Genomic DNA, 14,209 nt, shown 5'->3' with positions numbered 1-14,209 from the left:
ATGGTTTTTGGGTAAGACACGTCTTGTTCAAACAGACAAGTATATATATGTTCGATGGCATGTGTAGCTGCAGATACACATGCTTTGCACATCCCGCCATCTAGTGTTGGGCTCGGAGTGTTACAAGTTGTTTTTCTTCGAAGAAGTCTTTTCGAGTCATGAGATCGATGGACTCCTCCCCTTTCGGCTCCATTGCGCATGGACGTCGACTCCATCTTAGATTGTTTTCTTTCTGCCATCAGGTTCGGACGTGTTCCTTTTCGCTCCGTGCTTCGGTTCGGAAAGTTAGTGAAAAATTCAGAAAATTCAACGGTATTGTTTGCGTCCGGTATCGGGTTAGTTACAACAGATCGACACCGAATTTTGAAGAGCTCCGGCGGCCCTTCGGGGTTTTCGAATCCCCGGCGGGGCCTGGTCGGCCCGACCTCGTGCGTCTTCAAGGCTAATGGAACGGACCCCATTCCGCTTCTGCCCCGAATGTCACAACAAGTATCCTTATACAGATCAGCATTTGGTCTGTAATTTGTGTTTGTCGCCAGAACACAAAGAGGATACCTGTGAGGCCTGTCGAGCATTTCGGTCCAGAAAAACCTTAAGGGACCGAAGAGCAAGAAGACTACAGATGGCGTCGGTGCCGACAGGACAAAAACACATGGAGGAAGAAGAGGAAGCCTTCTCCATCGAGGATTCGGACTCGGAAGAGGTCGATCCTGAACAGACGCCGAAAACCGTGAGTAAGACGTCAATACACAAGACTCAGGTAAAGACCAGTAAAGCCCAGGGGATGCCACCGCCAACAGGCCATAGCTTAACCCGAAAAATAGGTGACCGGGCATCGCCACCGAAAAAGGGCATACATGTGTCGAAGTCATCCGACTCTGGTCGAGATACCGGCACAGAGCACACTCGACCCCGAGACACTAGTTCCGAGCAGACTCGACCCCGGTTCAGAGCAATCTCGGCACCGAGAGAGCGGCACTGAACCAAGTCGGCACCGAGAAATCAGTAAGCCGAAGAGCAAAAAAGTGTTGTTGGAACCGAAAAAGGCAGGCGAAAAGGTTTTGATACCGAAACATCCGGCCTCGGAACCGAAATCAAGTTCCTACACAGAGGAACAAGGCCTGTCCTCACAAATGCAAACACATAGATTTGGACAGGAACTGGAGACAGTGGAGCCAGACTACACCCAAAGAAGGCTCCACATCGAAAAAGAAACAGGGAAGATCAGTACTCTCCCTCCGATTCGAATGAAACGAAAACTTGCCTTCCAAGAGAAAGACAAGCAGCCACAGGCGAAGGTGGCTAAACAAGTAACCTCGCCACCATCTCCACAACGCTCTCCACAACCGTCACCGGTAGCCACTCCACCAATGATGCAATCCCCAACTCATACAGGGATGAGTCAGGATGATCCTGACGCGTGGGATCTTTATGATGCGCCTGTGTCAGATAACAGTCCCGACTGTTATCCAGCTAGACCGTCACCACCAGAGGATAGTACAGCCTACGCACAGGTGGTGTCAAGGGCAGCGGCGTTTCATAATGTCAACATGCATGCTGAGCCAATTGAAGACGACTTTCTATTTAATACACTGTCGTCCACACACAGCCAGTACCAGAGCCTCCCTATGCTACCTGGAATGCTAAAACACTCCAAACAAGTATGTTAGGAGCCTGTGAAAGGAAGGGCCATTACTCCAAGGGTGGAGAAAAAATATAAACCCCCACCAACAGACCCCGTGTACATCACACAACAGTTAACACCGGACTCAGTGGTAGTAGGGGCAGCTCGCAAGTGAGCGAACTCACACACTTCAGGAGATGCACCATCTCCAGACCAAGAGAGTCGTAAGTTCGACGCGACAGGCAAAAGAGTGGCGGCACAGGCAGCAAACCAGTGGTGTATTGCCAACTCACAGGCTTTGTTGGCCAGATATGATAGGGCTCATTGGGACGAAATGCAACACTTTATAGAACATTTGCCCAAGGAGTTCCAAAAGAGAGCACAGCAAGTGGTGGAAGAAGGACAGAGTATCTCGAACAATCAGATACGGTCAGCAATGGATGCGGCAGATACAGCTGCTAGGACTGTAAACACAGCAGTGACAATACGGAGACATGCATGGCTGCGTACATCAGGATTCAAGCCGGAAATACAACAAGCTGTGCTGAATATGCCATTTAACGGACAGAAGTTGTTTGGGCCGGAGGTGGACACTGCTATCGAAAAACTTAAAAAGGACACTGATACGGCCAAAGCCATGGGCGCCCTCTACTCCCGACAGAGCAGAGGCACATTTTGTAAATCACAGTTTCGAGGGGGGTTTCGAGGACAAAGCATGGAACCCACAACCTCCCAAACAAGGCCCACTTATCAGAGTCAATATCAGCGGGGAAGTTTTCGGGGACAATATAGAGGGGGACAATTCCCAAAAAGTATAGAGAGGGGAGTTCCAAAGTCCCAAAACTCCACAAAACAAACAGTGACTTAGACGTCACAAATCCCCAACACATAACACCAGTGGGGGGGACTAACCAAGTTCTACAAACAATGGGAGGAAATAACAACAGACACTTGGGTCCTATCAATTATCCAGCATGGTTATTGCATAGGATTTCTAAAATTCCCTCCAAATGTCCCACCGAAAACACACAATATGTCAAAACAACACATGGATCTTCTACAACTGGAGGTCCAAGCGTTGTTACAAAAAGATGCAATAGAACTAGTACCAATTCATCAGAGAGGAACAGGAGTTTACTCTCTGTACTTTCTCATACCCCAAAAAGACAAAACTCTAAGACCTATATTAGATCTCAGAACATTAAATATCTACATCAAATCAGATCACTTTCACATGGTGACACTGCAGGACGTAATCCCATTGCTCACACAACAAGACTACATGACAACACTAGACCTAAAGGATGCATACTTCCATATACCGATACATCCTTCACACAGAAAGTACTTAAGGTTTGTATTCCAAGGGGTACATTACCAATTCAAAGTGTTGCAATTCGGGATAACAACTGCGCCAAGAGTTTTTACAAAATGCCTGGCAGTAGTGGCTGCTCATATCAGAAGGCAGCAAATACATGTGTTCCTGTACCTAGACGATTGGTTAATCAAAACCAACATGCAAGAACGGTGTTCACAACACACAAAGTATGTCATGGAAACCCTCCACAAACTAGGTTTCTCACTCAACTACAACAAGTCACACCTTCAGCCATGTCAAACACAGCAATATTTAGGGGTGACAATCAACACAACAAAAGGGATTGCCACTCCAAGTCCACAAAGGGTACAAGCATTTCACAATGTAATACAGGCCATGTACCCAAAACAAAAGATACAAGTGAAGATGGTGATGAAACTACTAGGCATGATGTCCTCATGCATAGCCATTGTCCCAAACGCAAGATTGCACATGCGGCCCTTACAACAGTGCCTAGCATCACAATGGTCACAGTGTCAACTTCAAGATCTAGTGTTGATAGACCGCCAAACATACACCTCGCTTCAATGGTGGAACAATACAAATTTAAACCAAGGGCGGCCTTTCCAAGACCCAGTGCCTCAATACGTAATAACGACAGATGCCTCCATGATAGGGTGGGGAGCACACCTCTACCAACACAGCATCCAAGGACAATGGGACACTCAGCAGAGACAGTTTCACATAAATCACTTAGAACTACTGGCAGTATTTATAGCGTTGAAAGCATTTCAACCTATAATAAGCCGCAAACACATTCTTGTCAAAACAGACAACATGACAACGATGTATTATCTGAACAAACAGGGAGGAACACACTCGACACAGTTGTGTCTCCTGGCACAGAGAATATGGCATTGGGCGATTCACAACCACATTTGCTTAATAGTGCAGTTTATTCCAGGGATTCAGAATCAGTTAGCAGACAATCTCTCTCGGGATCACCAACAGATCCACGAATGGGAGATTCACCCCCAAATACTAAACACTTACTTCCAAAGATGGGGAACACCACAAATAGACCTATTTCCAACAAAAGAAAACGCAAAATGCCAAAACTTCGCATCCAGATACCCACAGGATCAGTCTCAAGGCAATTCGTTATGGATGAGCTGGTCAGGGATATTTGCATACGCTTTTCCCCCCTCCCACTCCTTCCATATTTGGCAAACAAATTGAGTCAAAACAAACTCATACTAATAGCACCAACTTGGGCAAGGCAACCTTGGTACACAACACTACTAGACCTGTCAGTAGTACCTCATGTCAAACTACCAAACAGACCAGATCTGTTAACTCAACACAAACAACAGATCAGACACCCAAATCCAGCATAGCTGAATCTAGCAATCTGGCTCCTGAAGTCTTAGAATTCGGACATCTAGACCTCACACAGGAATGTATGGAAGTCATAAAATAAGCTAGGAAACCAACCACAAGACATTGCTATGCAAATAAGTGGAAAAGATTTGTTTATTACTGCCATAATAAACAGATACAACCCTTACACGCATCTGCTAAAGACATCGTCAGCTACCTGCTACACTTACAAAAGTCAAAGCTAGCTTTTTCATCCATTAAAATACATCTCACTGCAATTTCAGCTTATCTGCAAATTACGCACTCAACATCACTTTTTAGGATCCCAGTCATAAAGGCTTTTATGGAGGGTCTAAAAAGAATTATCCCACCAAGGACGCCACCAGTTCCTTCGTGGAACCTTAACATTGTCTTAACACGGCTCATGGGTCCACCGTTTGAACCCATGCACTCATGTGAGATACAATACTTAACATGGAAAGTACCATTTCTAATTGCCATCACATCTCTAAGAAGAGTAAGTGAAATACAAGCATTTACCATACAAGAACCCTTTATTCAGATACACAAGCATAAAGTAGTTTTACAAACAAATCCTAAGTTCTTACCAAAGTCATATCACCGTTCCACTTGAATCAAACAGTAGAACTACCAGTGTTCTTTCCAGAACCAGATTCTGTAGCTGAAAGAGCACTACATACATTAGACATCAAAAGAGCTTTAATGTACTAAATTGACAGAACAAAACAAATTCAAAAAACAAAACAATTGTTTGTTGCTTTCCAAAAACCTGATACAGGGAATCCAATATCCAAACAAGGCATTGCCAGATGGATAGTTCAATGCATTCAAACATGTTATCTCAAAGCAAAAAGAAAACTGCCTATAACACCAAAGGCACACTTAACTAGAAAGAAAGGTGCTACCATGGCCTTTCTAGGAAACATTCCAATGACTGAAATATGTAAGGCAGCCACATGGTCTATGCCTCATACGTTTACCAAGCACTACTGCGTGGATGTGTTAACAGCACAACAAGCCACAGTAGGACAAGCAGTACTAAGAACTTAGTTTCAAACAACTTCAACTCCTACAAGGCTGAACCACCGCTTTTGGGGAAAAAACTGCTTACTAGTCTATGCAAAGCATGTGTATCTGCAGCTACACATGCCATTGAACGGAAAATGTCACTTACCCAGTGTACATCTGTTCGTGGCATGAGACGCTGCAGATTCACATGCGCCCACCCGCCTCCCCGGGATCCTATAGCCGTTTGAAGTTGATCTTGAACATTTGTAAATTTGTAAATATATCGCTTTAAACCACATTATGTACATACATATTTACTCCATTGCATGGGCACTATTACTATAATACACAACTCCTACCTCACCCTCTGCGGGGAAAACAATCTAAGATGGAGTCGATGCCAATGCGCAATGGAGCCGAAAGGGGAGGAGTCCCTTGATCTCGTGACTCGAAAAGACTTCTTCGAAGAAAAACAACTTGTAACACTCCGAGCCCAACACTAGATGGCAGGATGTGCAAAGCATGTGAATCTGCAGCGTCTCATGCCACGAACAGATGTACACTGGGTAAGTGACATTTTCCATCTTTATTGACAAATCAGGGAACTTTGCGCATCAAAGAAAAAGTCTAATGGGAAAAAGTCTTGACATAGCGCTATCCTTAAAAAGACAAAAAATGTATCTTAATGGGCCTTCATACACCCACTTCCTAAAAGTGCTAAAAGCCAAGCTCCTGCCCACAATAACATACGTGAGCAATGTACAAAGAGGCAAGGATTTAGACATCTTAAACCACGCTGTGAGCAAGGTCTACCGGATGATCTTCAATATCCCCAGATTCACCTCCCCCGCTCAGCGGAGACTGGAGTTTAGCCTACTGAACCAATCCTTGGCACGACGCGGTGCATATATAATCTTCTGGAGCAAAGCCTGTGGTGCCACCCTGAACACTCTCAATTACTATATGTGGCAAGAGCTCGAAAGTAAGAACACCTCCCCGTACAGAATCCACTGAGACGATTCACTTAAGAAGAGCGGGCTCACTGACCTTTGGACGATCCCAATCCCGCACAGCGCCTTTAAGAAAGCAGTGGGGAAATCAATTAGGCTTCAGTCACTACTGGAGGACGAGGCAGCCTTCTCACGGAGGTCTTGTGCATGGATGACTTTTCACGCCTACATGTCTCTGGCACCACAGTCATACCTTGGCCAGGGTTTCTCAAGACGAACAATGGAGAAATTCTTACAGTATCCTCTTGGTCTTTTACCACCTGCTTCAAATGCACCCCCTTGGCTGAGGGATGTAATCAATTCTATCTGCCCCCTGTATGGCGAGGACACAGAAGATCTCTTGCATGTCCTGTGCTCATGTAACCCCCTTGCACTGGAACGAAAAACCGTATTAAGGAACAAATTCAACGAAAAAGGCATATGGACCCGGAGACGAGCAGTGATGGCATGCTTCGCACCTGGGGACCCTCAGCTGAACTGTGCTTTAGTGAAGTTTTTATCACTGTTGACGCAGAAGAAACATTTTACAAAATAGCACTATCCTCCTTGTGACTCGAGCTCATACGGAGTGCATATCGAAATTACTGGAGAATGCGCATAACCCTTTGATGATTAGCAGTGCATTTTAAAAGTGTCTGCTTCTTTTTACCTTTTTTACCTTTGTTATGGTTTTAAGTAACTAAACAATAAACCCCTAGTACTACTACTTACTACCTACTTCCCTTCAGGTTGTAGTCACCCCAGAGGTAAGTAGCCCATTGGCTAATACCCCATACGACCCTAAATGCCCCAAACTTCAGTTATTGAGGGGTCCCCTGGACACCAGGAACTCGGATTCATCTACTGCGAACCGAAGAAGGGCAGTCAGTGTAAGATCAGAGGACTTTACCACCACTTGCTGGAACCTCGACAATTGCACCAACCCGACTCCCCTGAAAACTGTGCCTCCTCCCAAAGCTACAGAGGCCTGACCAGCACTTCAACACAGGAAGCATCTCCCTTTGAATAGAGGAGCCACCCCCCTACATTTGCAGGTAGCGACCGCATCTGCTCGGGAAGCCGTGTTTTGTTGACCATTGGGCCCACTGACGGAGCGTCACAATAGGAGGAGGCTCTTGAGACTCTAAGAGGTCAGACTTGTGTCTCTGGCGAGTTTTGAGAAGCTAGAGACTTTACCGGGGCACTTGCGCCAACCAAGGCTTGTTTGTGTTCATTCCATAGACCATCACTGCAAAAATGTACCTGCACGTCAAGGAACCTCAAGACAGATGAGCTCCACATGTGGAGTGGACCTACTGTGTTGTTTTTTTTCCCTCTGCAGTTTGACCGAGAACCGTGGGAGGCTCCAGTATTAAGTGGCCAGCCAGCTAGCACCTCTGCACCCAAGCTTCCCAGCCCAGGTGCATGACATCTGCCTGCGTCCCCTTTGTGTAGGAGTCCCCACAAGCTGAGTGCCACATTGGTTTCTGGCAGACTTGTCCCCAAGTCCCCCTTTGCAGACTTTGTTGTTTTGACAGGTCACTTTAAACCTTTACCCCTGCAGCGCTCTAAGCTACCAATGCGACCAGCACCTCTGCACCCAGACACACAAGGGCAAGTAAGCCCAAACTTCTGGTGGTACTTTGGACCTTGGCCCCTTAGCACCTTAAGGTCTAAAGGCCACTCTCTACAATCATTGCAAGTGTAGCTATGCAGTGTATGTTTCTCCCACAGGAGATTGCAGTCTTTGTGGTTTATACCTCAAAACTGACAGCTTTGCTATTTTTACTGTATATTTTTAAAAGTCAAAAACATTTTAAGTACTGACCCAATATTGATCGTCTTGGTGTCTAAATATACATGAAAATCTGTGTTTTTTTTCTAAATTGATCTCAGATGTCTGTTATGAGTGTGTCTCTCGTTTATTCACTCTGTGTACAACAGATGCTCGCCACTCCCCCCTTGATAAGCCTAAGCTGCTCGGCCACACTACCACAAATAGAACACTTGGGATTGTTAAAGCAAGCCTCTGTAAACCAATAAGGGATGTCTGGACTTTTTCGTAGTGTGGCCCTACATTTGGTAGACTATACAAAAGGTCAGCTTCCTACAGGTATCCCGAGCTACTGAGCATGGCCATCGATCCTCTTAATCAGGCTGCCCCTTCAGGGATATCTTGTTTCACAGCAACAGGGGATGGTTGTCCAACCTAACCTGTCCACTCTCCCTCTTTTTGTGTGGCGATTGAGCATTGACAGGTGACAGCTTTTGACCGTCCTCCTGTAGTCTGTAATATAACTTGACAGCCAGGCAAACCTCCACCAAATCAATATGTGCCTGCCTTTGGAAATAACTTGTGGCATGGTATGCAGAGAAACATGTTGATCCTCTCTCTGCTCCCCTTTCTGAAATCTTACTTTTTATTCTGTCCCTTGCCCAGCAGGGTTCTGCTCTGGACATCTCTGAGGGCTATCCTTCTGGTCTTTTTGCATTCTTGCAGCTGCCGGACCACCCCACTTTGGTTAAATCCTCTATGTTGTACATGTTATTGAGGGTCTTGTTCACCGTTATCCTCCCTCACCCTTTATCATGTGTAAGTGGGGTCTCGTCCTAACATTTCTAATGTGTGATCCCTTTGAGCTGGTACACATTTGCCCCCTCAGGTTTCTGACACTGAAAACAGCCTTCCTTTCAGCCATTACATTTGCCCACAGAGTGAATGAACTGCAGGTCTTGTCATCTAAGTCGCCTTACCTTTCAGTCTACCCTGACAAGGTGGTAGTTCGCAGAAGGGCATCCTTTCTACAGAACATGGTCACCCTGTTCTATGTAGGCCAATCCTTCACACTGCCTACCTTTTTGCTCCTCCACATCTCTCTAAAGAAGAGGAGCGACGTCTGGACCCAAAAAGAGAATTGTCGTAATAGCTTAACCAGTGAAGAGTTCCGGATGGATGACCAACTCAATGTTGGTGCGAAGAAGGGCCGAGTTGAAAGATTGCATGCTCATTCCACCAGTGCTAAAGTTGTGACTGCCGCATTAGCATGCAAAGTCCCAGTCCTGGACATCTGCCAGGCAGCAACGTGGGCTTCCCTGCACACCTTTACCAGGCACTACTGCCTGGAAAGTCAGGTCAATCGTGGTGGCACTTTGCCCTCGGTCCTACAGGACTTCCTTGTCTGAAATTAGTCTGCATATCCACTCCGGCTAAGGGATTTGTTGTCTATCTATTCTAAAATAAGTAACGCCTTATCTGGTAGAGACTATGTCCAGCTGCCTTACCAACCCACCCATCCTCCCCTCTCTTCTGACAGATTTCTAGGGACAGGGCTGACCACTTTCAGAACCCTAATTGTTCACACAAGTGGTCAGTGCGCTTAATGGTTTTTCGCTTCCGGCCTCTCGCTTTTTTAAAAAAAAATTAAAGGGCTTTCACTTATAAATCTCTCTGTCCCTTTCATTATGCCTCAGTGGGATTTCGATTTTAATGCTACTTTTCTGATATGTACTTTTTTTTTTCTTCTGCACAGATGTACCCTGAAGCTGTTAACTGTGAAAACCAAGTTTCTAATTACCATCACATCTGCACATCTTGTGAATGAGATGCTTAAATTGTCAGTTCGGCCTCCTGTAGGAAAGTACCTCTTTTTGACATGGTCACCCCCACTTTTTGTTCAATGGTACTGATGCTTTTGTTTGGAAGTGTACTAGGCCCCTGCTAACCAGGCCCCAGTGCCAGTGCTTATTCCCTAAAACGATACAAATGTAGATTGTAACCCAGTTGGCAAGGACTTTAGCACCCTTATAAGGTCCTGGTAAATGGTACTTCTGGTACCCAAGGCATAGGTACTAAAAAGGGTCCCTAAGAGGTGCAGCATGCATCATGCCACCCAAAGAGACCCACAGTCAAACTGCATGCAGATAAACATTGCCGTATATGTGAAATGGTGCACACCATTTCGAACAGACTACATTGCCCAATCCATGTTGTGCAATGCCAACGAACACTGCATGGATCATATGTAAGTCACCCCCTACAACAGGCTTTAAAGCCCTAAGGCAGGGTGCATTATATTTCATCTGAAGGCCCATCTGCGTAAGCAGATGTACTCCTGTGATGCCTGTAGGAAGCTGGCTCTTTATATAGTGGACCAAAACGAGGTACATTGTGCATAGAGTCCAGGCAAACCCCAGTCGGTTTACAGGGGCACCAGTGACAACACTAAATGCTCTCTTTTGTGTTAGTGTGGTTGAACAGTTTAGGCTTGCCACAGGGTGGTACTAAGCATTTGCTGTACTCACAGAGTCAGTAAATGAGACACACACTCACAGAATAATTCTGAGATTTAGAAAAAATAGCACGTATTTTTGTGTAAATTTTGATACCATGAACTTTGTTGTCAAGTAAGTACTTTTTAAATATCAATTTGTACTTTTAAGGAATAATTAAAATTATTCACTTAAATGCATTTTTGCGCAGCAATGCTTTATTAAGAGAAAAAAAGCATATGTTGCATTCAACTATTTACGATTGGTTCTGAGAATTTGTTTTGGGACTTAGGGTCACAGGGGGCCAAGGTCCAAGATAAAACCAGCAGTTACTCAATACTTGCCCTCGGGTTCCGTGTACAGAGGTGCTGGTTGGGTTAGTGGTTTTGCATGCTACGTCGGTGGAAAGAAGGGAGACCTGGAAACAGGCTGCAGAGGGGGACTTGGGTACAAGTCAGGAAGCTCCCAAAGGGGGGTGTGAGGCATCTTTGGTCACATGGGCCCTGGGAACACAAAGCAAAGTCAGTTGTTTGTTATTCATCCAGCCTGGACTCCACTGCCTTTGAAGCCTTCCTGCACGACAACAGATTTGTAGACCTACGAGATCCATGACCAGAGTGGCCCTGCTGTCTTTGTTTTCCCTACTTTACAGGCAACCAACAGCTGTGAGAGCCTGTGAGAGCCTCAACCTCAAGTGGTCAGCCAGCCAAGCACCTCTGCATGTGACCCTTCCTGCCCAGGTCCACGACTTCGGACTGTGCCTCTTGGCCTAGGTTTCCCCACAACATGAGCCTTTGGATTCAGGCAGACTTGTCCCAATTCCCCCATTGCAGTCTCTTTGTTTCAAGTCCCCTTGACTTTACTGGTGTAGTGCTCAAGTCTACCATTCCAACCAGCACCTATACACCTGGACAGGTAAAAGGAAACTGCTGGTGGTACTTAGGACCTTGGCCCTTTAGCACCTTAAGTTCCGAAGGGCACCACTGAACTTAGACTTCAAGTTCTGTTTTGGTACATGTTTTTCCTCCCATAGGTGAACATTGTAGAGTTTGAGGTGCACGCCTCAAACGAGTTATTTGAACTATTTTTCTATTTTCTTTTAAGAACAATGTCTCCAAAAGTACTAAGGTTATTCTAATGATCTTGGTGTCTAAAATGATGTAAAAGTCTACTTTAATTTTCTAAATTGGTCCTGGATTTCTTATTGAGTGTGTGAACGAGTTGTTGACTGTGTGTACAACAAATGCTTAACACTCCCTACTGATAAGCCTTAAGATGGTCGGCCACACTACCACAAATAGAGCACTTAGGATTATTAAAGTAAGCCCTGTAAAAAAATTTGGGGTTGTGCAGACTTTTTGCATAGTGTGCCCTTACATTGACACTACTACATAAAAAGCCAGCCTCCTACACATCCATGTAACACTTTATTTTTACTGACAAGGTGATGCTTCTAGTTGTGTGCCCTTTCTCTGGACAGTGAATTAACCATCTTGAGAAGGGCAACACATTTCAATTCCCTTGTTCTTCTCTGTGGCACATCGGTTTCATAGAAAAGGCTCATTGGTTGAATACTAAGTGGGCTGTTAGCATCTACACTGATTAGACTGAGTAAGTTAAAGAACACTTCCTCAGTTTTGCTGGTGCGAATAAATGGATGTTAGTTCAGAAGCAAAACGTCCTGTTCTGGAATGTCGTTGGGATTAAAATAGTTTTGCCTGGACGAGAAGGATCCTCCAGTGGGTCTCAGGGCTTATTCTGTCAGGGCAAGAGCTACTTTAGCTAGGTTTGAGGTGTTCCTACTTTAGATGTATACTAAGCATCCATGTGGTCAAACATCTATACAAGGTAATCCTATTTCCACTCTAAAGTCTGCAGAAAGGTCATTTTGTCTGATCGATCCTTGAGGCCCATCTGGTGTACAGTCCACTTCTCAGTACCTCCTCCTTTGAAGGGGCAGCACTGCTGTGTCATTCCACAAAATGAGGAAACTGCTGTTAGAAGTTTGGATCAGAAGAATAAGGGGGTCGTTATGACCCCGGCAGTTGGAGCTAATGTGGCGGTAGTACCGCCAACAGACTGGCAGTACTTACCGCCACATTATGACATTGGCGGGTTGGCTGAAGCCAATCCCCCAATGTACTACTCCGACTGCCATGGCGGTAGCAACCGCCGGGCTGGAGATAACCATCTCCAACTTGGCGGCCGCTATTGTGCTGCCAGCGGTATAATGACCCTGCCTACCGGAAAACCATGGCGGTAGGCCCTATCAGTGACCATGGATTCCTTCCCTGTCACTGATAGGAGGCCCCCCACATCTCCAAACAACCCCACCCCTCGTACATCCACGCCCCCCCATTCTCTCTCACACACACACAGACACACACTCATCCACACATATATACACTCATGCATTCATCCATTCATGCACACATCCGCGCACACACATCAAAACGTACATGCAGACACGTATTCACATTTACATACATACATAAACACACTCGCATTCGTACACGCACTCACACATTCATACACGCACGCAAACAACACTAAACTCGCATTCACGCACACACTCACACACATGCACACATCCCCACACACACACACCCCCACACACACACACCCCCACACACACACACACAACACCCCCCACTTCCCTGTCGGAGGCCCGACTTACCTGGATACAGGGGGTCATCCGGCAGGGGAGGGGATGGGGCGCTGCTACCACCAAAGGAACACCGCCAGGCTGTATTATTTGTCATAATACGGCTGGCGGCAGTCTACTGGTGTGGCGCTGCTGGAGGTAGCAGCGCCACCATACAGCCATCCACCAGTATGGCCACAGCTGGATTTCCACCCTTCTTGTGGCGGGAGTCCATCTGTGGTCATATTATGGCAGATGGATGGTAGCCGCGGCGACGGTCTTTTGACGCCCGTCACTGCGGCAGTAGGTGTTTTTTACTGCTGTTATCAAAATGAGGGCCTAAGTTTATTTATCTTTGGTAATGCTCTTTCTGATGAATATTCTGATTCCACTGAGCTGGCTCACCTCATTCTGTGCAATGGGCTGTTTGGAGTTAATAAGGTTCCACTTCAGAATTTGCTCAGTTCTTCTCCTCTCTAGCTGCCTGTCCCGTTCTTAGTCTATGGGCACTGAAAGACCTATGAATAAGCTGCTGTTATTGCTCATGTGTGGTACCTATATTCTGCTCTTTATTGTCATGCCCGGAAGCACAACGGGAGACAGCATCATGAGATGCACTGCGTGAGAAACCTAAGAAACGTGAGTTTGGCCAAAGCATCGACAAATCAGGCTGTCAACATCCACCAGCTTTAATGCGAACTGTAGCATAGAAAGAACTCTGTAGCATTCAACAATGCTTAACATCCACCATACTTAAGGTATAGGATTGTATTGGATTTAAAACAAATGTCTTTTAAAATGTTTGTATGTCAATTTACGTACAGGTTTGAAGATCTGGGCATAAAACAATGTTGATATTTATTTTTTTGTATTTTAAAGGTGATTAGTCTCAACGTGATTGGGGGCTGCAACAGGTGGTGGAGGACCAGCTGGGGTAATTTGAGAAGTCTGAAAAA

General features: G+C 45.7%; 1 protein-coding gene across 3 annotated transcripts in view; it reads left to right on the top strand.

The window, feature by feature from the left end:
* Window positions 1-14,209, top strand: part of CENPC (centromere protein C) — a 904,489-nt gene that overhangs the window by 441,041 nt on the left and 449,239 nt on the right. The gene's annotated exons all lie outside the window — the stretch shown is intronic.

The sequence above is a fragment of the Pleurodeles waltl genome, chromosome 1_2 (assembly GCF_031143425.1).
Source record: "Pleurodeles waltl isolate 20211129_DDA chromosome 1_2, aPleWal1.hap1.20221129, whole genome shotgun sequence".
Taxonomy (NCBI): Eukaryota; Metazoa; Chordata; class Amphibia; order Caudata; family Salamandridae; genus Pleurodeles; species Pleurodeles waltl.
This window is presented reverse-complemented; position numbering and strand designations above follow the sequence as displayed.